At 35.1% G+C, this 26,969-nt stretch overlaps 1 long non-coding RNA gene across 1 annotated transcript in view; it reads left to right on the plus strand.

Annotated features, from left to right (window-relative positions):
- Nucleotides 1-26,467, plus strand: part of LOC138833481 (uncharacterized) — a 51,006-nt gene extending 24,539 nt beyond the window's left edge. Inside the window, exon 3 of the long non-coding RNA XR_011373935.1 lies at nt 26,361-26,467. This is a non-coding gene — a long non-coding RNA (uncharacterized lncRNA). The remainder of the gene's footprint in view (nt 1-26,360) is intronic.
- The last annotated feature ends 502 nt before the right edge of the window (nt 26,468-26,969 follow it).

Genomic DNA, 26,969 nt, shown 5'->3' on the forward strand with positions numbered 1-26,969 from the left:
TTACTTGAATTATTGCAATAGACTTCAATAAGTTCTTTGTATTGTTTCTCATACTTTTATAAATTCAACATAACAAACTGATACTTCTAAATTGTAATTCTGCTAATTTTTCCCTTCTACTCGAAACGATTCTGTGACTTCTCATACATGTAGAATTATAGGTAAGTTGGTCTTACATAAGTTTCACAACCATCCCTACTTCTTTGACATGTTTTCTCTTATTCTTATATTTTATAACTTCAAAAACTTTAACTTGCATATTGTTTACTGAACAAGACTGACTCCTTTACTGTCTTCCAGCCCATCTTTTTAGAATATTCTTATCCTAGCTATCAATTTGGTAGTAATGGGGCTTGCATGGCCTTACCATTGGTAGGGTAGACTTCTACCACTTAGCAGCAACTCCCAGGCTAGCTACTAATTTTGATTCTTCAATTCCTTGCTTAGGTCTCACTTTCTCAATGAGGACTGCCTTGAGAATGGTATCTCCCACTGAAACTTCATCCTCACTGGACCTCAAAATTTAAACACCACATTTATTCCATACCATAATTTATTTCAAGTATGCTATATGTTTTACTGATTTCATAGATATTTATTTAAGAATAGTCTTTTTGTCTAGAGTCGTTTCTACTTTTGTCTATTATTTAGTGATTTTTTTGTGTGCCCTAGATCAATTCAGAGCACTTGCTTTATGTCCCATATTCAAGTGGTTTTGTTGATTGAAGACTTTTATTAGAATGGAAGAATAAAACTAGGGTTGGTGATAAGTAACCACTTATGACCACCAAATCTATAGTATGCTCAATTGATTAAATCTCTTTTCCTTGGCAACATTTAGCAGTGAGTTGGATAGAAGTAATATCCATTTCTGGATTCATGGAATTTTTTACAAATGAAGTTAAATTTGTCTTCACATATTTGATTAAGTCATTATTACCACTATTTCTTGATCAGTATGACTGAGACTTATGAGTCAGCCATTTTCCTAGATCAGAGAATAAAATCTAAAATTAGGTATTGAAATGTGATTTATAGATATGAGTAAATATACATTTTTCTATGTATATTTAATAATCAATGGCTATTGTCATGCATTCTTGCTCACTTTCTCGCTCTATTTCTCTGTTTGCATGTATATAATTATCACTCTATTCTTTTATAATTTACCCTTTTCCTGTCAGTCATTGGGCTTGAACTCAGGGCCTACGCACCGGGCTAACCCTCTACAAATTAACTACAGTGCCACTTCTGGGTTTCGGTGGTTAAAGGGAGGTAAGAGTCTCATGGACTTTTCTGCACTGGAAGGCTTCCAACCACAATGCTTATATCTCAGCCTCCAAAGAGGCTAGGATTACAAGCATAAGCCACAGGTGCCCAGCTTGTATATTTCTGTTTTATTCTCTGCATCTAATAGAGAGGATAAGTAGGTTTGAGAGCCTTTGTGGAACCAGAGAGAGATCCAATCTACAGAAACATCTTACACTGTTCAGGAAATTTTACCCTGGACCATTCTCCATTATCCACAACAAAATCCCAAGTTAGGGTACTGGAGCTGTGGCTCAAGTGGTAAAGTGACAAATGGATTGAAAATGAGAGTGTGAGGCCCTGACTTCAAGACTTCAAGAAGCTCTACTACTGGCATGAACAAACAAACAATTAGTTAACTAACTAATTACCTGGTTAAATAATTAATTCCATAAATAATTACTTAAATTTTGAAACCTTATAAAATTGAAGCTAGAATGTAGCTCTTTCAAAACATTTAAGACCAGTTTGTTTAAAAATTTGAATATCTATAAGTTTTAAAAAGCAAAGTAAATAAGAAATGTTTTAGGTTTTAGAAATGTTTCATTTTAAGATGCAGAGTTGTACGATAGGGTCAAGTTGTACAACAGTTGTTCAAAGCTTATAATTATCTCCATGTTGAAACAGTGTGATCTCATTGTTAAATGCAAATAAATATGGAGAAATGTGGTATGGATTCTAATGTGTGTAGCTTAAATTGCATAATCTATGTGCTTCAAAGCAAATTAATTATCATGATTCATTTTTCACATTGGAAATAAATCAGTTGACAAAGGCTTTGCTTCTTTGGTTATAATTGTAAAAGAAAATAACTGGCAATTCTTGGTTTATAAAGATTGGAAGCTTAGAGCACCAATTACTCTAAGATAAAGCAGAAATATATATGGTAAAATAGTGCAGAGAATGTTCAATTAGATACATGGACTTTGTCAGACTATTGGCTTTTCAACAATTCATGTAAAGCTCTCTGACTATAAAATATACAGATTCGTAAGTATACCCTGCTGTGACTGGAGAGGGATAAGCCATTGTGAAGGCTGCTTGAGAAACATAAATCATTTCAAAATAAATTTTCTTACATTCTACTAGACAGCACTAATAAAATATGTTTTTGATTAAGGACATTTGTCTTAGCTGAAAAAAGGGCTGAACTATACAATATAGACACGTTCACATAGATGTATGGACACATTATCTTAGATTATCTATCCATTCTGATATATGATGTTTCCCATTGATTGAGGCCATAATTAAACTTCCCTATATGATTTCTGAATAACTAAATGTAACATTACATTAAAAACATGTATAAATTTCAACAATTTATTGAGAAGCATGCTTGCTTCATTTAATATTTGTGTCTATTTTATTGTCTCGAGTTTTGGAAGTTGTGTCGATGTCTTAAAACTTTAAATATATTTTCAGCTTCCAAACACATTGTGACCATTAATGTATACAATTAATCTTCCTTTAAATTTAATCTCTTACTTGCCTTTTCTTCCCTTCTCTGATTTATGCGTGGATAACTTTGCTCCTGTCTCCTTAACTACTTTTACTAACATTTGGGTAGTGATTGTTTCTCTATGTTTTACCTGATAAGAACATGTATTTTAGTTTTAAGGATGGTAATAGAAGGTTAGAATTGTAGCCATTTCCTCTGTTTTCATTATGTCTAAAACTGTTTTAAGATATTATGATCTTTATCCTTTGAAATAAATGTGCACCTAAAACTGCCCATTTTAGGATGCCCTATTTGTCTTTACATATTAGTGATTAGATGATGAAAAACAAACTATAGCGTTATGGTATTTGTAGTTAGATCGTCCAGATGAGACCTAACATCCCTGACCAAATCTGAAAATTTTTCAGTTGTTTTCCCTGTGATTCTCACCTTTAATCACCCTCTCTGTTGTATTTGTGCACATTCAACTTTTTATGTTTTATAAATTATCCTCATAATTCCATTTGGCTCTTGTTGCATTGTTTTCCCATCATTTTTGCCTGAGTGTTACAATGTAGATATTTTGCTGATATATTGCTTCTGGAATATATAATCTCTTACAAAATCTACCTGTTAAATTTATATTAAGTACATTTGTTTATTTTTTGTTTATTTATCTATGTTGAAGTGCTTGGGATAAGACTGTACTGGAGTCTTAATCAGCAGGGACACTGGATATAAGTATAAGGACACTGTACTACAGCATATCAGTGTCATATATTAATTATTACTATTACCATTGCATTGTGGGGAGAGTGTTATTGATATTGAGTTTTCAGCTCAATGATTCTTACTGTTTTGGCTTATTTGCACAGTGTACCCTACCAGTTAAATCACACTCCAGCCTGACATTTTTGTTGGTTCTTTTGGTGACAGAGTATCATGGACTTTACTGGCTTTGAACTATGATTGTCTGGATTTCAGACTCCTGAATTGCTTAAATTGGAAGCAAAGCCAAGGGAACCAGCTGTCAATGGTCAAACTGCAAAGATCATGTTTGAATATCAATAATTTTTATACTTGAATCAAATTCTCAACCTTTGTTTCTGAAGTTAATGCAGATCAGTCAATGTATATGATGTGTAAGTAAACATAAAATATATAGAGCTACAATTAGAGCGAGTTGCTCTATGAAGAACATTCTCCAACCTTTTTTTTTTCTTTTGGTTGTGGGACTTGAACTCAGGACTGGGCACTGTCCCTGAACAATTTTGCTCAAGGCTAGATCTCTACCACTTGGAGCCACAGCTCTAGTTCTGGTGGTTATTTGGAATTAAGAGTCACATGGACTCTTCTTGTGTGGTCTGGCTTTGAATTGAATCCTCATATCTCAGCCTCCTGAAGAGTTAGGATTACAGGAATGAGCCACCAGCACCTGGCTAACTATATTTTTTTTGGCTTTTTCTTTTTTGATACTGGGGATTGAACCCAGGACATTGCCCTTGCTAGGCAAGCACTTTGCCACTGAACTACATCCCAGCCCCATCTTTAAGACAGTTCGTAATCATGTCCTAATTGATCTCCTTAATGAGATTGCTGTTAGGTTTCTCTTAGATACTACTTTGACAAGCAAACTTAGTTTAGATGTACTTTGAGCCTATTCTATTTTAGATGGTGGAATATCTACAGTGTTTATGTTTAGAATGAAGAGAATAGATGCTAAATTTTATTAATTTGTTCAAGCCACAATATCCACACTCACCTGCAGAATCATGACAATCATACTACATTTAACTATTCATATATGCCCATAATTTAAATAAAAATTTAAAATATAAGAGGATGTGTTTATTTAAAGTATAGAGTTTACTTACATCCTCATATTCTAAAAAGTTCTCTTTCAATTTTTCCATTGATTATTGTGTGCTTCTTCATATATTTCAACCAGAATCTTTGGTTCTCCATTGACAAACAGATTCCATTTAACATAAAGTCACTCAGCTACAGGATTTCTTCTTGCAAAATAAGAGCTGCAACCTAGTATGTAAGGCACATTCTGGTTTCCAATAACCTTCACAAAATTTATTATGGCTACTTAACTTTTTTCAATCTTCAGTGTGTCTTTTGTTTGACACCTAATATATTTAAAACATGCAATCTCATCATACAGGAAAGCTTGTCCAATTAATGTAAGCATTATCAATCATGTTGACTAGGCTAAGTCATTTCTGAATAAACATTGCATGCATGTATTATGCTAAAGAACAACTTAAGAAGATATAGTGTATTTTCTTGTAAAACTGAAAGAATGAGGTAAGTTGTTTAAAGCAATATTTCTTCACTTTGTAATTGTTTATTGCTTATAGAACATATGGTTAACATTTGGCTTATAAAATCTTAAATTACACTGTAGATATTGTTGTTATTTTGAAAATAGATTTTTCTACAGTCATATGATTTATGTATAATTAATAAATATTGAGTACTATGGTGCAAATAAATGGGTATTAGCCAGGTGCTGGCATTGATGCCTATAGTTCTAGGTATTCAGAAGGTTGAGATCTGAGGAAATAGGTTCAAAGCCATGAAAAAAATCCATGGGTCTCTTAGATATAATTAACTAGAGAAAAGATGGAATTGGAAGTGTGTTTTTTGTGGCTTTGATTGAAGAGGCCATGTGAGAGCTTGAAGCCTAATACACTGTTGGGAGGAATATAAATTAGCAAAACCACTTTGGAAGGCAGTTTTGGAGATTCTTCAAAAAAAAAAAAAAGAAAAAGAAAAAGAAAAAAAACATAAGCTTCCCCTACAATCCAGCTCTTGGTCATCTACCCAGAATATTACAAGCCAGTACACAGCAAAGCCACATACAACCATATTCATTGCTCATTATTCACTATAGCCAAGTTATGCAAACAGCATTAATGTCTTTAAATGGATGAGTGGAAGCAAAAAACTGTGGTGCATAGTTTCAGTGGAATTTGCTCAACTACTGGAAAGAAATGATTGAACCTGAAAAACATCATGTTAAGTGAAGTAAAACCAGCTCAGACAGCCAAGGAGCAAATGCTTTTTCTCATGTGTTTATAAATTAAATTATAAACATATTCAAAAACATGTAGGAGTCATGTAACATAAACCCCCCAAAAATTGTCTACAGCAAAGAATCCTTGGGGAGGATTTTAGTGATGTAACTCCTTGGAACACTAGCAAACAATTTCACAAAATGAAAACCAGAAAGTTCAGAAACCAGCTTTGTAGGGTGTCTGGAGGAATTGGTCAAAGGCAGTGGCAGATAAATGGAAAGAGGAAAGTTGAATGGCAATAGACATTATATTCAATGCACATATATGAAAATGAAATCATGTAAGCTGAGGAATGGATAGAGTTGGGAGAGATGGGAGTGGGAATGATGGAAGGAGTGACATGAATCAAGATGTATTATACTCATAGGCTGACATGTTGAGTTGCAATCCCTTTGTACAACTACTTACAGGCAATAAAAATGCCTTGTCTTTGTTAGTTTGCCAGAAATATACAGTGTTTCTCTTCACTAATCCAGTACCAATTGTTTATTCTAGCAAGGAGTTATGCAGTTCATCCAAAAGTTTATTTCTAGGTCTCAGCTTAAGTGAGCATTTGTGTTCCAGTTAAGCTATATAAACTATTACTTGCCTTTAGTTACATCATTCCAAAGTTAATTTAATACCTCTGGTGAAACAAACTTGGCTATAAGCTGATGCCCACTGACTCACAATAGCATTTCTCTAGCAGTATCTTCTGCTCGACATTTCTTATAATGTTTAAGTACTAAATTCCTCAACAATGAGTTAATCATTTGAACAAAATGCCAGATTCAATATAATTTCATGAAAGTAAAATTTCTCTGTCTTGTTTAAACAATCTATCTACGGCATCTGGTTGCTCATTTCTGGAAAATGAATTCTATCCAGGAAGTCTATCTACACCTACCAGTTGATTTCTGATCCTCACATGATCCATCAGTTAACAATCTCAGTGTTTAGCATAGCTTATTAAATCATTTTGCTTACAGTATTTGTCTCTTTATAGTATGAAATCAGCAAAAGTTTTATGTCCTTAAATAATTTTTCCAGTCTTTGAATTACTCACATTTTTCATGTTAATATGCACTACATACTGGTTGAATTGAATTCAAGGAGGATATTGTCACTATGAATGCAATGAATGCAAACAGGGAATGCAAAACCTTATTTCTATTTTAATTTTTTTAATTCCAAAGCCAGGTTCAATGGCTCATGCTGCCTCTAAACTTAGATACTCAGGAAGCTGAGATTTTAGGATCTTGGTTTGAAGCCAGCCTGAGCAGACAAATTCAAGACAATATTCTTACCAAAGAGCTGAAAACATGTAGCTTAAGGTAGAGCACCTGCATGAGTGACAATATACAACATGAGTCCCTGAATTCAAGTCTCAATACTGACAAACACCAAAACAAAGCAAATTAGTCAACTGTATAACATATAAAAAGTATTAACTTTTTATGCCATTATCCCTTTTTGTTTATTTTTGTAGTCAATAAATTCATTGTATATGAATCTGCTATGGTTTTGCAAGACATATCTGTACTGTAACTTATGTGCTGTTGTTCTGGAATCCACAATATTTCTCTCAATGTCACATTTATCTGAATAGTCTATTACTAGACTTTTAACTCTTCATCTATAATTGAGTCATTTCATTGTCATCCATACATTTTCGAAATAGATTCACTCAAACTTAAAAGAATACAAAATCAACATTTTTATGTATAGAGATATATAGTTATTCATTACAGGTCAATGACATATATTCCAGTAATATGACTATAAAATTAAAATATTTTTAAATTACAAAAGTGACTAAGCAATGAGAGCCATGTCTATGAATGGACCTCACAGCACAGAGTGAAATCCTCTGGTTACTAATTGAAAGTGTTGTACAGCCATTTTGATTATTAATGGGAGGAAAAGAGCATCAGTGGAAGTATTTCAAACTCAGTATCCAAGTATATTAGCACAAAGATAAACTCCACTGAATAGTTTTGAGCTTGGAAATGCCAACAATGGGTCTCAAATCTAATGACTTTCTGGTCTGTCATTTATTTATAGACTGATTTAATGGGGAACTTAATTCTCTTTGGCAAGCATTATTTTTTTTTGTAAAATGGGAATACTATTACTTATTAAAAGAGTATAAAGGATAACATTTGTGTTCACATATACAAATATATTCAGCATGCAGTAGATTATATTAGATGATATTTTGTCGCTATTTGGAGGATTTTTTGTTTAGTTGCATTTAAATCACCATCCTGCAGACCTCAGCGCCTACGTAGTTATAATTACCAAGTCCTAATGAGCTTTTCAGTATGTATGTTTTGTATGGCATTATAATTTGGCCACATTATGTCAATTTATGATAAAAAACAATCTTTAGCCAAACACTTCATAAATGAAATTATCCAATAGGAAATTAGTGCAATACATTAAAGTATTGACACATGAGAATAAAAAAACTCATTCAAAAATCCAAAAATCATAAGGCTCATAATTTGGGGGGAAGGATTGCAATCATCAAATTCTTATTCAAGAGGAACTAAGGCTATTTGCATATTACTAGGTACATGATTGGAAATTCAGATATGCAAATAAAGCACTCCATGTTTTGTCACGGTTTCTGGGTTTTGGTGGGTTTAATTGCCTTGAAAGATTTTAAAATTTGAAAACACAGAAAATTTCTTTTCCAATCAACACACAGACAACAAAACATCTTTTAAAATGTTTATAAAAATTAACATACTAGGCTTTGGAGAGGTGACTCAATTAGTAAAGCTCCAGCCAATGACTGTCCTGATCTTGGACATAAAAATTAATAAACTAGTCTATACATTTATGTAAATAAAGGCTGTTAGTGATGATAGTCATAAAAATTACTACTGGACTTGCACTCAGGGTTCCAGCCTCACTTGTATTTTACCACCCAGAATTTATGCTATACCACTTAAGCCCTGAATTTTGCTGATTACTTGGAGATGAGAGTCTCTTGGATTTGTCTGCCTGGGTGGCTTAGAACTTCTTTCTGAGCTCACAACCTCTTAAGTATCTATGATTGTAGATGTGAACCACCAGTGCCTAGAAGGATAAAAGAATTAAATTTCTAATAGTTTGCAAATAAATTTTATATTCTACTAAAGAACAATTGAATAGGAAATATCTATCAGACACATTATCTTCACTTCTTAAAGTATTTAAGTACATGGTACAATAATTCAAGTCATAATCACATCACCATTTGTCAGCACACTAACCATTCTTTCTATATTAATTGTACTTTGAATTATCTAGATTTTGTGAGAACATGTTTATGTATTATCTAGGTATTATGAGAATGATCGTTCATATATGTACCTATATGTTCATGCATGTGCATGCATAAATGTAGCAAAGTAAGGTTGTTGGATGAAAATGAGCAAATACTTTTTGATTCTATTATAGTTTCATATGAGCATTTGGGATCTCACAGTAGTTCTCAAAATTTCTAAAAATCATTAGGCATATAATTTGGGGAGATGGATTGCGACCATCAAATTCTTATTCAAGAGAAACTAAGGCTTATTTGCATATTACTAGGCACATAATTGGAAATCTGGATATGCAAATTTAGTGCTTCATATTTTGGCCTTGTTTCTGGGTTTTTGTGGGTTTAATTGCCCTAAACGATTTTAAAAAGTTCAAAACATGGAAGACTTCTTTTACAATCAGCACACAGACAACAAAACTTGCAAGTACTGACAAGAGTCAATGGTTGTGACACTGTTTACATTATGTGAAACATTTGTATCCTTAGCCAGGAAAATTTTATTTTCTCTTTCTTACATTTTTCATTTCTTACCCTCTAAATTTTTACATTAATCACTATATTTTTATGAGGTGACACAGATAGGTATCGATTAAATTACAGTGGAATAAATACAAATTCGAGTATGTGAGATCCCCTGAAGATTATTGTGAGAGTAAGTTTATGAATGCAAGCGATGGCATCCAAAGGAACCTATGTTTGTGCCTGGGCTGAAGTGTGCCCCTCCACCAACTTTACTTTTTCAGCCCTCATCCCTCATATCCAGGAATATGATACTTACAATAGAGATTTTGAACCAAGGAAAAAGTTAAAATGAGGCCTTTAGGGCATAACACAGTGAAAATAAACTATGATCCTTTATTGACAAGGAAATATAGTAGAGAAACAAGCCCAAGGAATAACAGTAGCAGGAAAACAAGTGCAGGGGAGGAGATAGGACCCCCATGGAAGGGCGGGGAGGATGCTTCCAACACCAGCATCAGCTTGACTTCCAGCCTCTCTAAGTGTGAGAATAAACAAAAAATTCTGTTATAGTTCACCTTGTGTGTGGTATTTCATTTGAAAGCCTTAGCAAAGGAATGTAAAGCTTACAATGCTTTTTCTTAGAGTTTTTTTTAATTGTGAAAATACTGTACAGAGGGGTTACAGTTCCATGAGCAAAGTAATGAGTACATTTCTTATCAAGCATTGTTGCTTCCTCCTTTGTTTCCCCTACCATTCCTTTCCTCCCACCCCACAACTCCAGTCCCCCCACCCCCCCACTCCACTCCCAGCCTAAATTGTAGTTTGTTTTTCAACATAGTGTCTTCTAGATCTCATTGTTACAATGGGTCCACCTGTAACCCTATTAAAATTGTGTTTTTATTCCCTTCCCCTCCCCAAATTATGCTAACATCAAATAAAGTGAAAACAGGGGTTATACCATTTGGGAGGGGCATACAAAGCAACAAAAAATCACCTTATAAATATGTTAGGAACAATAGCAAAAAAGAAAAACCACTTGAGTCCTTATCATGGAGTTCATTTTGCCTAACATCAAATTATCTGTTCTTTTCTGCCTGTCTCCGAAATATACTAGCTATTGCAAAGAGGGAAACCATGGGACCTATGGTTCTTTGTGCCTGGCTTACTACAATTAGGAAAGTAGTATGGAGGTTCCTCAAAAGACTCCACATAGAGCTTCCCAATGACCCAGCAATTCCACTTTTGGGCATTTACCCGAATGATCACAAACAATACCATACTAAAGCTACTAGCACATCTATGTTTACTGCAGCATTATTTAACATAGATAAAATATGGAACCAACCAGATGCCCCTCAGTAGATGAATGGGTCAAGAAAATGTAATATATACACAAAATGGAATTTTATGCCTCCATCAGAAAGAATGGCATTGACCCATTTGCTTTTATTATATGTTTTTCTTGTCACTAATCCTTGAGGAATCACCAACCAGTTTAAAGTAGAAGCTGTTATTTGAAATGAAAAGTATACTAAAAATCAATGTGCTATCTAGTTACTGATACATGGTACAAAGTGTAGAAGAGTTAATTGTGCCAGAAATCCCTGCATACATTTCTTTCCTCATTTTAAGAAGAGAGAAAAAGCATAATGTAGTTTCCAGGCAGACCTTACTGCCCCTTCCTAAAACTAATCCATATAATAGATACATTTTAATCAAGATAATATCCTTTTATAGCACGGAAGTACAATCTGAAATGCTTTACTGTTTTTTAGTCTTTTAAAAATTAGTCTCAGATTGACTCTCTCCAACAGTAATGCTTCTCTTCAGTTAGAACAAAAGTCCCACTGGCACTAATTTGATTTCCTTCTGAGCTATTACTGCAAAGACATCTACTAGTGCTCTTATAGCTAAGAAACTTTTCTCCAGAAGTTTTTGTCTTTTTTTTTTTTTTTTTGGTACTAGGGATCGAATCCAGGACGTTGCACTTGCTAGGCAAGCACTTTGCCACTGAGCTACATCCCAGCCTTTCCAGAAGTTTTTGAAAACTGAGTCATTCTTTCATTCTTTTAAAATAGAGTCATATAGGGCTGGGAAGGTGGCTCAGTGGTAGAGCGCTTGCCTTGCATGCCTGAGGCCCTGGGTTCGATTCCTCAGCACCACATAAGCAAAAAGAAAAAAAGCCGGAAGTGACGTTGTGGCTCAAGTGGTAGAGCGCTAGCCTTGAGCTGAAGAGCTGAGGGACAGTGCCCAGGCCCAGAGTTCAGGCCCCATGACCGGACCCAAAAAAAAAAAATAGAGTCATATATATATATATATATATATATATATATATATATATATATATATATATATATATATGCAAAGTATACAGAGAATGTCTGTCAATTCTTTACCATCTTTGTTACAATTAAACTTCTTCATTTTCAGTATAAACAACTCACTGAAATACTGTATCAAGAAAGAATGATCTCATTATATTTCCAGCTTACTGTGAAGTGTGTGCTTCTTGTCTTCCATGGCTGAAATTGCCGGGTAACTGCTGTGGAAAACCTTCAGAGACATCTTGGACAATGTAAATTTCCTACCAAGTAATGAAAGCAATCAATGAATGGAGAGTCAAAATATCAAATAATCATAATAAAAACATCATGTATGTGTAGTATGCAAGAGTTCTCAAGCACAGAACATTTCAACTTTGTTGATTTCCCTTTCTCTTTTCCACAGCTAAATGTTTCCTATTATTCACTTGCTTTAAGGAAAAATAAATGTGGAGGAAAATATTCCCTTCAATGAATCATCTTTTCAAAAGTGAAGAGAATGGGGTGAAATCTCCTGATTTCCTAAGTACACCCATGAAACTGTAATCGCAAAGTAGATGAAACCAGTAGCATGGTTTAGGATGAACCAAGTCAGAGCCAGATGAATTATATTTGTACATGTCACTCTGAAACTCCCTTGTTCAAGACAAGCAAGTGATGCAAATAAAAATATGAGGTAAGGAAAGGGTATTGAAACTTAGAGAAAGTGTCATGGATTTGGGGAGCACATTTGTTGAAGAAAACTTATGATTGAAGCCATATTAAAATAAGAGGAGGAGGAGGAAAAGGAAAGAATATAGAGGAGGAGGTGGAAGAGGAGGAGGAGGAGGAAGAGGAAGAGAAGGAAGAGGAGGAGGAGAAGGAAGAGAAGGAGGAGGAGAAGGAGGAGGAAGAGGAGGAGGAGGAGGAGGAGGAAGAGGAGGAGAAAGATGTATAATAGTTTCTAGTTTTAGTCTCATATATTCTTGTAACTTATTTGTCCATAGCCACATGTTCTAAATCAGAAACACTTAAATGAATCAAAAGTTATTATATATGACATTCTATAAAAATAATTCAAAGAACATGATTATGGTGAAGAGTTATAAGGAATACAAGAAACATAGCCAGGAAAATGCAAACAATAGAAATAAAATATGAAGACAGTTCACTTGGTTAAAATGATTTGTATATGTGCCCAGTACTGTTAGTTGGAAGCTGGGAGAAAAGGCAAGAATTCAGTGAAAGAAAGGAAATATTACGTAAGAAAAGAGCACTTAATGCTTTGGTGAAAACTTAGGAAGAAGGGTAGGCTAGGGTGAAGACAATTATAAACTCTAATAGTAGACAAAAATAGCCTTCTATCTGAGCTCTGGTTGCTCACACCAGTAATACTAGCTAGTAAAGAAATTGAGATCTGAGGATTGTAGTGTAAAGGCAGCAGAAAACTCCACAAAACTCTAATTTCCAAATAACCAGCAAAAAGCTGGAAGTAGATTTGTGGCTTAAGTGACAACATTGAACAAAAATGCTCAGATAGCACCCAGGCCTTGAGTTCATGCCCCAAAGACAGGTCCACGTATACACACACACACACACACACACACACACACACACACACACACACACACACACACACACACACACACACACACACACACAAAACTAGTTTTGTATAGAGTTCTTTTTCTCCAAATTTCTAATGCAGATGGTTTAATAAAGAAAAACAAAGACAACAAGCTAGTCTTCAGTAGGTAGCAACTAACTTTTTGATTTATACAATGAGAATGGTTTTTTCTGAGGACATTACAGATGAACAGAGCACAGTTTTCCTGCTAATCCAGTATGATTACAGCTTTCCCAAAAGTTGAAATGGTCTGTAAGAGGTTCAAATTATCTCAAAAATGAAAATACATCAAAAATAAAAAAGAACAATGCCATATAATTTTTTTAATTTAATTTAATTTTATTTGAGAGCATACTGTACAGAGGGGCTACAATTACATGGGCAGGATAATGCATACATTTCTTACCAAGCATTGCAGCCTCCTCCTTTGTTTACCGTTCACCTTCCTTCCCAGCCTCCACCCTCCCCCCACTCAATTATACCCCCCTCCCCCACACACACTGACATTGTAAAGCTGGTTTTGACATGACATTTTGTACTTCTCATTGTTGCAACAGGTCCACCTGAATCCTTAAACGACTTGTTTGTCCCCATCTCCTCCACATGTTATACTGACATCAAATATAGTGAAAGCGGGGGTTACACTGTGGGGGAGGGACATACAAAGCAACAAAGAAATAATCTTATAAATGCGTTAGAAACACATGCATAAAAGAAACGAAAACATTAAAATACATATTTAAGGATTCATTTTCCTAACATCACATTATCTGACCTTTTCCTCTTGACTCATACCTATACTAGATATTGCAAATAAGGGAAACCATGGGACCTATGCTTCTTTGGGCTTGGATTACTTCACTTAATATAATTTTTTCCAAGCCTTTCCATTTCCTAACAAATGGGGCAATGTCATTCTTTCTGATGGAGGCATAGAATTCCATTGTGTATATATACCACATTTTCTTGATCCATTCATCTACTGAGGGGCATCTGGGTTGGTTCCATATCTTAGCTATGGTAAATAATGCTGCAATAAACATAGTTGTGCTGGTAGCTTTAGTGTGGTCTTGTTTGTAAACATTTGGGTAAATGCCCAAAAGTGGGATTGCTGGATCATAGGGGAGATCTATGTGAAGTCTTTTGAGGAACCTCCATACTGCTTTCCAAAGTGGTTGAACAAGTTTACATTCCCACCAACAATGAAGTAAGGTTCCTTTCTGTCCACATCCCCTCCAGCATCTGTTGTTGTTAGAGTTCTTGATTTTTGCTGTTCTAACTGGAGTGAGGTGATATCTCAATGTTGTTTTGATTTGCATTTCTTTTATGGCTAGGGATGTTGAACATTTCTTCATGTGTCTATTGGCCATCCTTCTTTCTTCTTCATAGAAGCTTCTCTTTAAGTCTTTTGCCCACTTATTTATTGGGCAGTTGTTTCTTTGAGGATTTGTTGTTGGGTGGTTTAATTTTTTGAGTTCCAAGTATATTTTAGATATGAGACCCTTGTTCGTTGTATGGCTAGTAAAGATCTTCTCCCAATCGGTGGGCTTTCTATTCATCTTGCTAGCTATGTCATTTGCCCTGCAGAAGCTCTGCAACCTTATGCAATGCCATTTGTCCAACCTTTCTTTGATTTGTTGTGCTTCCGGTCTCTATTCAGAAAATTTCGGCCTGAGCCAAGGAGACCTAAGGTTTCTCCTATTCCATCCTGTAATATTTTCAAAGTGTCTGCTTTGAGTTCAAGGTCTTTTATCCATTTGGAGTTGATTCTGGTGCAGGGTGATATATAAGGATCTAGCTTTAGTTTTCTACATGTAGTTAACCAATTTTGCCAGCACCATTTACTGAAGAGGCTGTCTTTCTTCCATTCTATTGTTTTAGCTTCCTTATCGAAGATTAGATGGCTATAGGTCTTTACGTTCATTTCTGGGTTTTCAATTCTATTCCATTGGTCCTGAGGTCTGTTCTTATGCGAATACCAAGCTGTTTTGATTACTATGGCTTTATAGTAGAGTTTGAAATTTGGTATTGCTATTCCTCCAGCAGTGTTCTTTCCATTGAGGAGCGTTTTTGCTATTCGGGGTCTTTTATTGTTCCATATGAATTTTTGGATTGCCTCTTCTATTGCCTTGAAGAATGAGGGTTTAATTTTGATAGGTATCGCGTTGAATTTGTAGATAGCCTTGGGAAGAATTTCCATTTTCACGATGTTAATCTTGCCAATCCAGGAGCATGGGAGGTTTTGCCATTTTTTAAGTTCTGTGTTGATTTCCTTTTTCAAGATTTTAAAGTTTTCATCATAGAGGTCCTTCACTTCTTTGGTTAAGTTAATTCCTAGATATTTTATTTTTTGTGGGGCTATTACAAATGGAGTTGCTTTCCTAATTTCAGCCACACTTTTCTCATTGTTGGCATATAGAAAAGCCATTGATTTTTGGGGGTTAATTTTATAACCTGCTACTTTGCCAAAGTTTTGAATCAGTTTGAGTAATTTGGGAGTGGAGTCTATGGGATTCTTTAAATACAAGATCATGTCATCTGCAAAGAGGGAGAGTTTTATTTCTTCTTTCCTTATTTGGATCAGCTATATGTCTGCATCTTGTCTTATTGCTGTAGCTAGTCATTCTAATACTAGATTGAAGAGAAGTGGAGAGAGTGGGCATCCTTGTCTTGTTCGTGAGTTAAGAGGAAATGGCTTTAGTTTTTCACCATTGAGTATAATGCTGGCTGTAGGTTTGTCATAAACAGCCTTTATTGTATTGAGGAATGATCCATGGATTCCTAATTTTTCCAGAACCTTCATCATAAAGGGGTGTTGGATCTTGTCAAATGCTTTTTCTGCATCTATTGAGATAACCATGTGGTTTTTATTCTTGCTCCTGTTGATGTGATAAATGACATTAAATGATTTGTGTATATTGAAGCAGCTTTGCATCCCTGAAAAGAAACCTGTTTGATCATGGTGTATGATTTTTTGGATGAATTGTTGAAGTCGATTGGCCAAAATTTTGTTGAGAAGTTTTGCATCAATGTTCATCAAAGAAATGGGTCTACAGTTCTCTTTCTTTGATGAGTCCCTACCTTGTTTTGGGATGAGGGTTATGATGGCTTCATAGAATGTGTTCGGTAGTGATCTTTCTCTTTCAATTTCATTGAAGAGTTGGAGGAGTATTGGTGTGAGGTCTGCTTTGAAGGCCTTGTAAAATTCCGCTGTAAAACCATCTGGTCCTGGACTTTTCTTAGCTGGGAGGTCTCTTATTGCTGTTTCTATTTCAATGCTTGATATGGGCCTGTTACGCTGGTTTAACTCATCTTGGTTTAGTTTTGGCATGTCAATATTTGCTAGGAAAAGGTCCATTTCTGTCAAGTTCTCAAACTTATTAGCATAAAGTTTTGACAAGTATTCCCTTATAATGTTCTGAATCTTGGTTGTTTCCGTGGTGATGTTTCCATTCTCATCTCTGAGTTTATTAATTTGGGTGTGTTCTCTCCTTTTTCTGATAAGGTTTGCTAAGGGTCTGTCAATTTTGTTAAGTTTTTCGAAGAACCAACTCTTTGTTTTGTTGATTCTTTCTATAGTTTTTTTGGATTCTAATTCATTTAATTCTGATTTAATTTTGATTATTTCTTTCCGTCTACTGGATTGGGGTTTATCTTGCTGCTCTTTTTCAAGGAGGTTCAGATTTGTCATTAAATTGTTAGTTTCCGATCTCTCCAATTTGTTGATGTCGGAGCTCAGAGCTATAAACTTGCCTCTGAGTACTGCCTTTGCTGTGTCCCAGAGGAGATGGTAATTTGTGTGTTCATTATTGTTGAATATCATGTACATTTGAATTTCCTTTCTAATCTCTTCCATGACCCACTCATGATTCAGCAGTGTGTTGTTCAGCCTCCATGTGATACCGGACTTTCTTTGGTGGCTTTTGGTGTTGAGTGCTAATTTTATTCCCTTGTGGTCAGAGAGAATGCAAGGTATAACTTCAATGTTTCTGAATTTAGAGAAGTTTGCTTTGTGGCCTAAAATTTGGTCTATTTTAGAAAACGTTCCATGTGCTGCTGAGAAGAAAGTGTATTCTGATGCTGCTGGGTGAAATGTTCGGTAAATGTCTGGTAAGTCTAGTTGATCTATGCAGCTGTTTAGATCTGCAGTTTCTCTGTTGAGTTTTTGCCGAGTTGATCTATCTAGTGGGGAGAGTGGTGTGTTAAAATCCCCAACAATTAATGTCTTTGGATCAATATGGGATTTGAGGGAAAGTAGTGTTTCTTTGATAAATTTGGGTGCTCCATTTTTTGGCGAATAGATATTTAGAATTGTAGTATCCTCCTGAAAGAGAGATCCTTTAATTAGTATGTAGCGACCTTCTTTATCTCTTCTCACGAATTTTAGTTTGAAGTCTATTTTATCTGATATTAGGATTGCAACTCCCGCCTGTTTATGAGGGCCGTTTGCTTGGTAGATTTTGTTCCAGCCTTTAACATTGAAAATGTGTTTGTTTTTAAGGGCAAGATGTGACTCCTGCAGGCAGCAGATAGAAGGGTCTTGTTTTTTAATCCAACTAGACAGTCTATGTCGCTTAATTGGAGAGTTCAGTCCGTTAACGTTAAGAGATAGGACTGAGAGGTATTTGGGAGTTCCTGCCATGTTATTCACCTTCTTGGGGGCTGCGGATACTGAGTTCTTCTAAGGTTCTTGGATTCTCAGTTTGGGTGCAGTTTCTTGGCCTTTGTTGTGGTCTTGTTGGTTTTCTATGTGTAGGACATCTTTAAGAATCTTTTGTAGGGCTGGTTTGGTGAAGATGTATTGTTTCAATTTTTCTTTGCTATGGAAGGTTTTTATTTGGCCTTCAGTTATGAAGGAGAGTTTAGCTGGGTACAGTATTGTTGGTTGATAGTTGTTTGTTTTTAGGGAATGGCATACGTCATTCCAGGCTCTTCTTGCTTTGATTGTCTCTGCTGAGAAATCTGAGGTAATTCTAATTGGTTTCCCTTTATAGGTGATTACCCTTTTCTCCTTGACAGCTTTAAGGATCTTTTCCTTGGTCTGGGTTGATCCTGTGTGGATTATAATGTGAAGGTGGGATGTCCTATTCTGGTCTGGTCTATTTGGGGTTCTAAAAGCTTCTTGCATTTGAATAGGCCTATCTTTTTGTATGTTTGGGAAGTTCTCTGCTAGGATCCTGTTAAACAAATTTCCTAGACAATTAACTTCTTTTTCTAGGTGCTCCTCTACACCCATTATCCTTAGATTGGGCCTTCTGATGGTGTCTTCCAGGTGTTGGATAGACCTATCATATTTCTTGGACTTGTCTTGGATGGTTGTATGTTCTTTCTCTATAATATCTAGGCTGTCTTCAATCCCTGAGATTCGATCTTCTGCATGGTCTAACCTGCTGTCAAGACTCTCTACTTTGTTTTTTATCTCTTTTCCTTCTAATTGGTCAGCTTTGATGGCTTCTAGTTCTTTGGTGAAGCTCTGTTTTAGGTCTTGTATGATTTTCTTTACTTCCTTAATTTGGTGTTCAGTGTTTGTTCTCAAATCACTTATCTGATTGGTTATGGTTTCTTGGACTCCCATTCCTTCTGTTGGGTTCCATTCAGCATTCCCTTTGTGGTCTCCCTGACTTCCTTCAGCTCTTTGTTAATGGATTCCATGAATGCCTTTAGTGATCTTTGTGTATTCTCTACCTGGTCTCTCAATTCCTGAATTACTCTTTGATTAGCTTCCTCCCGTCTGTGGGATTCCTGCAGGTCTCTTTTTTCCCGTTCTTGGGATTCCTGCAGTTCTCTTTTCATGTTCTCTGCCTGCTCACGCCATTCCTCCCTTTCAATTTGTGTATTCTCAAGTTGTTCAAGCAAATCCTGTATCAGTTTTTGAGTAGCTTCCTCACGCTTATGATATTCCTGTATAAACTTTTGGGATGCCTCCTCTCTCTCCCTATCACGCTCATACAGAGTCCTTTGTACATTGTCAAATTTCTCATTTATCAAGTTTGCTATTTGTGTTTGTAGAGCTATTTGGGAACTCTCCTCTGGATTATTCTTTATCTGTTCTAATCCCTGATTATCAAGATTGGGAATTGAGATACCCGAATTTGCCATTTTTCTTGTGTTTTTCCGGCTTACTCGGCCCATTTGAGATGAAGATTGCACCAGTTTTGTGCTAGAACACTATCTTAAGGCAACCATCAACCAAAGTTTGCGTTTGTACTGTCAATAGTCTACAGATACAATCTAGTTCAACAGAAAAATCTATTCAACATCAAACAACTATATGCTAAAGGACTTCGAACCGCAGAAAAGAATTTGGAAAACCAGAAATTATTAGGATTAGGGAGAGATGTGGGTAAAAAATAGGAATAGATTGGTGTGGGGAGGCACAGGGAGAGTTACCTATGTCCTAATCACAATGCAGGAAATGGGTTGGGTAGGATGCTAGTAGAGAGAGAGAGAAAAAGAAGCGACAGAAAGGGGAATGAAGAGAGACCAGAAAAAAATAGAAACGTAAAAATTAATGTTATTATAGAGGTTAAAAGACCGTCTATTTAGAGAGGAATGTGAATATGTTCAGAGAAGGGGAGGGACATAGAAGAGATGTGAAAAACTTTAAGGATGGGAAAGGGAGAAGAAAAGATCAGAAGTTCAGTAGAGCTAGACAAAAAACAAAAAGATAATTAAGAAAGAAAGAGAAAGAGAAAGAAGACAAGAAAAGAAAGGAAAACGTTCATTCACATATTCCTAAAATAAAAGTTATAAGATGAGAAAAAAAAAATGTTACTGGAAAACAATTATTTTTTCAGAAGAGGCAAAAATTAAAGATTAATAAAAGTTTTAGAAGGGAAAAAATATGTATATATATATATATATATAAGGTAACAAAAAACAAAAAAAAGCAAAAAAAAGAAAAGAAGAAGAAGAAAAAAAAAAAGAAAAAAAAGTCTTTTGATTTTTTTTGGTGGGGGGAGGAGTGGGAAGAATCCTGTATCTCCCTTTTGTCTCTAACCAGTCTCTTGTTGGAGTCTCTGGTCAGCTTGAGGTCCTGTGGCTTGATTGGTTTCTTAAGTCGGTTGTTTGGAAGAGGCAGAAAAATGCTCTGCTTTACCCAAGATTTTGAGATCCCCCTCCCAGGTTAGTTTTCTGGGAGGGTGATCTGCTTTGAGAATCACAAAAGAGGGGGTTGCCATGATGAGGCTAGGTTCTGGGTAGAGTTGAGGCCTTTCAACAAACAGTAGCTTTTCCCTGGGACTATTTTGTGATAAAGCTCACAGCGCCCAGCCTGGAGCCATTCTCAGGGTTTCTGTTTTTCAATTGATTGTGGTGGCTGCTAGAGGGAGGGGCAGCCTCTGGCTCTGGTTACCCAGTGAGGCAAGGCACTCCAATGGCTGGCGCCTTAGCTGAGTGACTTTTCCCAGGATCGAGCTGAGTCTGGCAGGTCACTTCGCCGTTAACTTCTTGTGACTTGCTAAATGACTCGTTTCATTCCAAGGCCTGAGCTGGAGCTAGCAGCTCCTCCAAGCTTTGTCGGTATCCAAGATGGAGATCACCGGTGCTGGGGGGGGAGGGGTGGCCTTCCCTCCTCTGCTCCCTGAGAAGGAGTGAGGACGTCCGGCTTGTACTCATGCCGAGTCTTGGATCCTGGGTCGTCTCTGGTCTGCAAACAGCAGGATAAAGATGTCCGCTCCTTGTCAGTTCTTGTTGGTGTTGAGTAGAATCCGCTCGTCCGCTGCGTCTGGCTCCTTCATCCCGGACTCTCTGTGTCTCAGGTATGACCCCGCGGCGGTGGTCACCGCCGCGCCCCTGCCGCCACAGTGGCAGCTGATGTGTTTCCTTGGCTTCCCCTCTCTTGTCTAACTCTCTGTCCTGTGATGGCACACTTGGTTTTATTCTCTGGATTAGGACTGTTCACTGGAACTCTAAAACTGCTTTCTATGTGAGAGCTTGTTCAGATTCCAGCTTCTCCTCCGCCATTTTCCTAGAACTCCCCAATGCCATATAATTTGAAAGCTGGGTATTTGCTTTTTGATCAACAAAAAGGAAATATTAAAAAATAATTATATAAACCACAGGTAGTCAAAGATGACACTAGAAAATGTATATATGGGAACAATAAACATTTAAATAAGTATATATATAATTTTTCTCAATGATTGAGTATTGGTTTTATTTATTCATATATTTATTTTCTGAAACACACTTTTCATTTGTTTTTTTTTCAATTCTATATGTCAGTTTATGAGTCCATTGATATTGATCAATGTCACTGCTTCCACTCTTAAATCCTTCTGAAATATTTTTATATATATCAAATATGATATTTGTAATAAGTTTATCCAATTTTTATGGGACTTATTGCTAAATGTATTATGCATGATTTTATATTACTGTACAATTAAGTTGTGGATTTAGCCTAATTTCCTATAATAATAATATTAATAATAATAATTATAATAATAATTACTATTATTGTCATTTGAGGGGCTTGAACTCTGGGCCTGGGCACTGTCACTGTGCTCTTCAGCTCAAGGTGAGCGCTCTACCACTTGAACCATAGCATTACTTCTGGTTTTCTAGTGGTTTGTTGGAGAAAGAGTCTCATGCATTTTCCTTCACACACTGTCACACACACATCCCACATTCCACACTATTGCCTGGGGAATTCCCTTATCTGTTAATACTCAGTACCCATGATGGCCTGATCCACGTGTATTTCTTTTTTACCATTAATCATTTCTGTCTAGGAAATGGAAGACATATTCACTTATATTTTGTTTAAGAACCCTGACACACACACACTTACATATATACTACCTATAACATATATTTGATACATAGATCTCTTCTTTTCACAGAGAATTCAAGATATATAAAACCTGGAAGAAATAATCTGTTAAGCACAGGAAGAAATTTGGCTGGGGAAACTTAAAAGTTTATAGTTTGGAGACCTTTACAGCCAATAATGTTAATGTGTGTGTTAATGTTAATGTTAGGTGTGATGTCAATACGATAAAGATTAAATGTTTTTTTTTTGACTAATAGTTACTCTGGAAGTGGCCAATAGCACTAGGGAAACAATTCAGAGACTACTTGAAAAGTAAATCATTTAAAGGATACAAGAAGTTGTTCCAAGCTTGGCGCTGGTGGCTCACGCCTGTAATCCTAGATACTCAGGAGGCTTCGATCTTAGGATTGCGGTTCAAAGCCAGCCCGGGCAGGAGAGACCATGAGACTCCTTTCTCCAATAAACCACCAGAAAACCGGAAGTGGCACTGTAGCTCAAGTGGTAAAGCGCTCGCTTTGATCTGAAGAGCTGAGGGACAGCGCCCAGGCCAAGAGTTCAAGCCCCACAACCGACAAAAAAAAAAAAAAAAAAAAAAAAGAAGTTGTTCCAGGGTTTATTAATTTAAATTGAGACTGTGGTTAAAGATTATTATTGTCCAGGATATTATTATACTAACTGAATATAACCACATGTTTATTGAGAAATATTCCTTTGACAAAATTTTGTCAACTTACCATTGTGTTTTTCCTTTTGCTCAACTTTTAATAGTGGCCTCGAGATCTTTTCCCAAAGGTAGTTTTTATTTGTAATATTTCTTCTTTTTTCTTTTTCACAATTTAATTTCATGTTTGTCTACAGAAAAAAAAACCCTCCATTTTTGTCGTTGATTACTTCAGATGAATCTAAATTAGACTGGCTCATACTCAGATAATTTAGCTAAAAACTATGAAAAAATCTATGAGAAAGGGCTGTTTATTAAATAAGAAAAATGACAGAATATTTGTGATGCTTGGCAGTGATTTCTCATTTAATTCCACAAGCAAAGTTCTAAGCATTGCACAGATTTTCATTCATTTTGCATGCATTTAAAATTAGCAGATTTGGAATCAGTTCAGAGAAAGTCAGACCTGAATGAAAAAAAGTTCTCAGAATTTGATACTTCTGTGGTAATTGAATGGAGTGTATAAACAGAGGTTATCAAAACACATAGCATACTGTGACATTAAAATGATAACCTCACCACAATAATTTTTTGTCTGTTGTGGGGCCTGAACTCAAGACTAGAGCTACCACTTGAGCCACAGCATCACTTCCGGCTTTTTCTGCTTATGTGGTGCTGAGGAATCAAACCCAGGTCCTCATGCATGCAAGGCAAGCGCTCTACCACTTAGTCACCTTCCCAGCCACTCACCACAAGATTTTTATAAGAAGGAAATTAAAATATAGAAGTTCAAATATGTAAGAAATATTTGATATATGAGCTTGTAGCATAATCATTTACACAGACATAATTAAAATAAAAAGATTCATAAAATATAGCAAAATTCATAACAAATAATAGATTCATAAAAATATCAGTAGATAATTACAGATCCAGTTAGTAAATAATTTTTAATTTTAGTGACTTCATTTGCTACATATATATATATATATATATATATATGTTCAAGTTCTTTTTTCTTTTTCCTTCTTTCTTTCATTCTTTACTTCATTCCTTCGTTCCTTCTTTCCTCCCTCCCTCCCTCCCTTCCTCCCTCCCTCTCTCTCTCTCTCCATTTCTTTGTTTCTTTCTCTTTTTCTTTGTTTCTTTCCTTCTTTCTATCTTTCTTTCTCTCTATATCTTCTTTCTTTTTTATCATTCTGGTGCCTGTCAGGTCGTGGTGCTTTTGCTTAGTTTTTTCACTCAAGGCTAACATTCTACCACTTGAGACAAACCTCCACTTTCAGCATTTTGCTGATTAATTGCAGATAAGACAGTGATGGATTTTTCTGTCCAGGCTGAATTTGAACCAGGATCCTCGGATCTCAACTTCCTGAGTAGCTAAGATTACAATTTTTAGATACCAGCTCCCAGCTTATTATCTTCACTAGTAGACACCATGGAATTATTAAGAGGGCTAATTTACCTACAATATATAGAAGCATATTTTAATTCCAAAAGCATAATATAGGGTAATTTCCTATCCTGTGATTTTTAAGCTTCTTCCACTTTGACTAAATGTTTACATGTTTCAATGAAAATATAGTTAACATATAGTGCTACAGTGTTAAACTACTGTAAATTAATGTGCTATTTTAACTATGTTTTTGTATAGTTATATATAGACTGTGACTTAAGCAATTGCTAAGTATAGTTTGCATACATAATATATATTACATATATATGAACACTCATATCTTCATGTGTCTCATGACATTTATTTTTTTCAATGAATTACCAAATTATATTGTAATTTAGCATAATAAAAATTAACAAATAAGTATATATTTCAGTAAGCATAAAATATTTGAGCCAAGTGCAAGAGTTTTAAACATTTTTAGTTATTCAGGAAACAGATCTGGAGGAATTGGCAGCCCAGGTAAAGACATCTTTAAGACTCTATCTCTAAAATAACCATCACAAAGCTGATAAGAAGCTATGGCTCAAATGGTAAACTGACAGCCTTTAACAAGATATGTACATGAACATGATGTCTTAGACATGAAACTGGCAAATTAAAAGTGAGAATTTGGTAGAAATTCATCACAATGCAACTACATGTTCTCTAATTTTTCTTTGATTTTATCCAGAAATATGGAACAAATTTTAAAATCTATATTATGACTCAACTAAATGTTATCATAGGTTTAAACGTACTGGATTTAAAAAAAAAAATACTGGTTTTACTTGACTGTGTTTTGAAGAGTATACAAAAAGAGGAGATCAAAATGGCCTAAGAATTTTAAACATCCCCTTTGAGTTCTAATATTTCTATATAATCTTGTTATGTGTAGCTAAATTGTTATGTCATTATTATCTACCATTTGTATTTTAAATTAGAGTAACAATGTCCTGTTGGTTTTTAGGGGATTCCCTTGTTTAAAGACAAATTCTGATTTAAAAGTTCTTAATTCAAATGAAATTTTTATACAGTGTCTCATCTTAAATATGTTATCAATACCAACGGATGAAGAATTAAGTATAATCTATTTGTTGTTGTTGTTCAAGGCTGACACTTTATCACTTGAGCCACAGCTGGTTAATTGGAAATAAGAGTCTCATGGACTTTATTGCTGGCTTTTAACATAGATCCTCATATCCCAGACTCCTGAATATCTGGGATTACATATATGATCCCACAAGTGCCTGGCTAAAGAGAATCATTTAAATAGGAAAATGTTATACAACACTAATATAAAATAACCTATATATATATATATATATATATATATATATATATATGTATATATATATATATATATAGAGAGAGAGAGAGAGAGAGAAAGAGAGAGGGAGATTTGTACATAGACATGTATAATACATACTCATAATGATGTGGATATGTATATATACACATTTGCGTAGATTTTACATAATGTTATACCCAGGACACTGTCACAAATAATAAGATATTAAACAAAATTATACTCCTGCCATTCTTGAATGCTTCCTGATATCCTTTAGAAGAAGCAATGTCTCTCTATTCTTGGCCTACCTTGAAAATTGATTAGTTTTCAGTTTCTAGAGTTTTATATACAAAATAATATAGTATATCACCTGTTTTTGCCATCTATAAGTTAATTGGTAACATAATTTGGTAAATCCACCGGATTGGTTGTGGTTTTGTATATTTTTGTATGTTTACTTCCTTTAGCAATATTCTGCCAAGTTAACAGGTAAATTTTGTTTACCTTTCACTTGTTAATGAACATTTGAGTTAATTTAATTGTCTACTAAAAATAAAGCTTTCAGTCAGCAATAAGAAAACAATTCAGTTAACATTAAGTCAATTTGCAATTAACTATTTGATTAGGAAAGATAAGGTTTTGCTATTTATTTGGTTTAAACCATTTTTGTCTCCACAGCTTTACAGAAATCTCTGTCGAAACACCCATGTACTACAAGCTAAGGGAAAGTTGAATGCAGAAATGACGAGCCTGACTCTTGGACTTATTACTGAATGCCTCTCAACTCTACAAACAGTTCACCTAACCAAAATTGATGTGCCAAAAATACATTATTTTAACAGTTTCTCCGTGTTTGTGTTCTATTTAGTATTTTCATCATATACCTTTTCAATTTTGTGGTTAACTTCATAGTCATACTTTGGACTTCAAGTATACATTAAATTTATTAGAGAAAATTTTAAATGGAGTATTACTAATTTTTTCAGACTTCCCTGTGGAAAGATGAAAAGAATAACTTTATATATATATATATGTACATATATATGTATATATATGTATATATATGTACATATATATATGTATATATATATGTACATATATATACATATATATAATTTAGCAAAACAATTGTAATAGAGATAGAATCTTGGGAACTGATGGCACAACATTACCTCAGCAAACAGGAGGTCATGTAGTATTTTTTAGGAAGTTCATAATTTTCTGGTACTTTCACTATGGAAGGTTATTCAAAATCAGACTTTTAAGACCAACATAAGTCATCTTAAA

The sequence above is a fragment of the Dipodomys merriami genome, unplaced genomic scaffold (genome assembly GCF_024711535.1).
Source record: "Dipodomys merriami isolate MVZ:Mamm:240054 unplaced genomic scaffold, mDipMer1.0.p SCAF_209, whole genome shotgun sequence".
NCBI lineage: Eukaryota > Metazoa > Chordata > Mammalia > Rodentia > Heteromyidae > Dipodomys > Dipodomys merriami.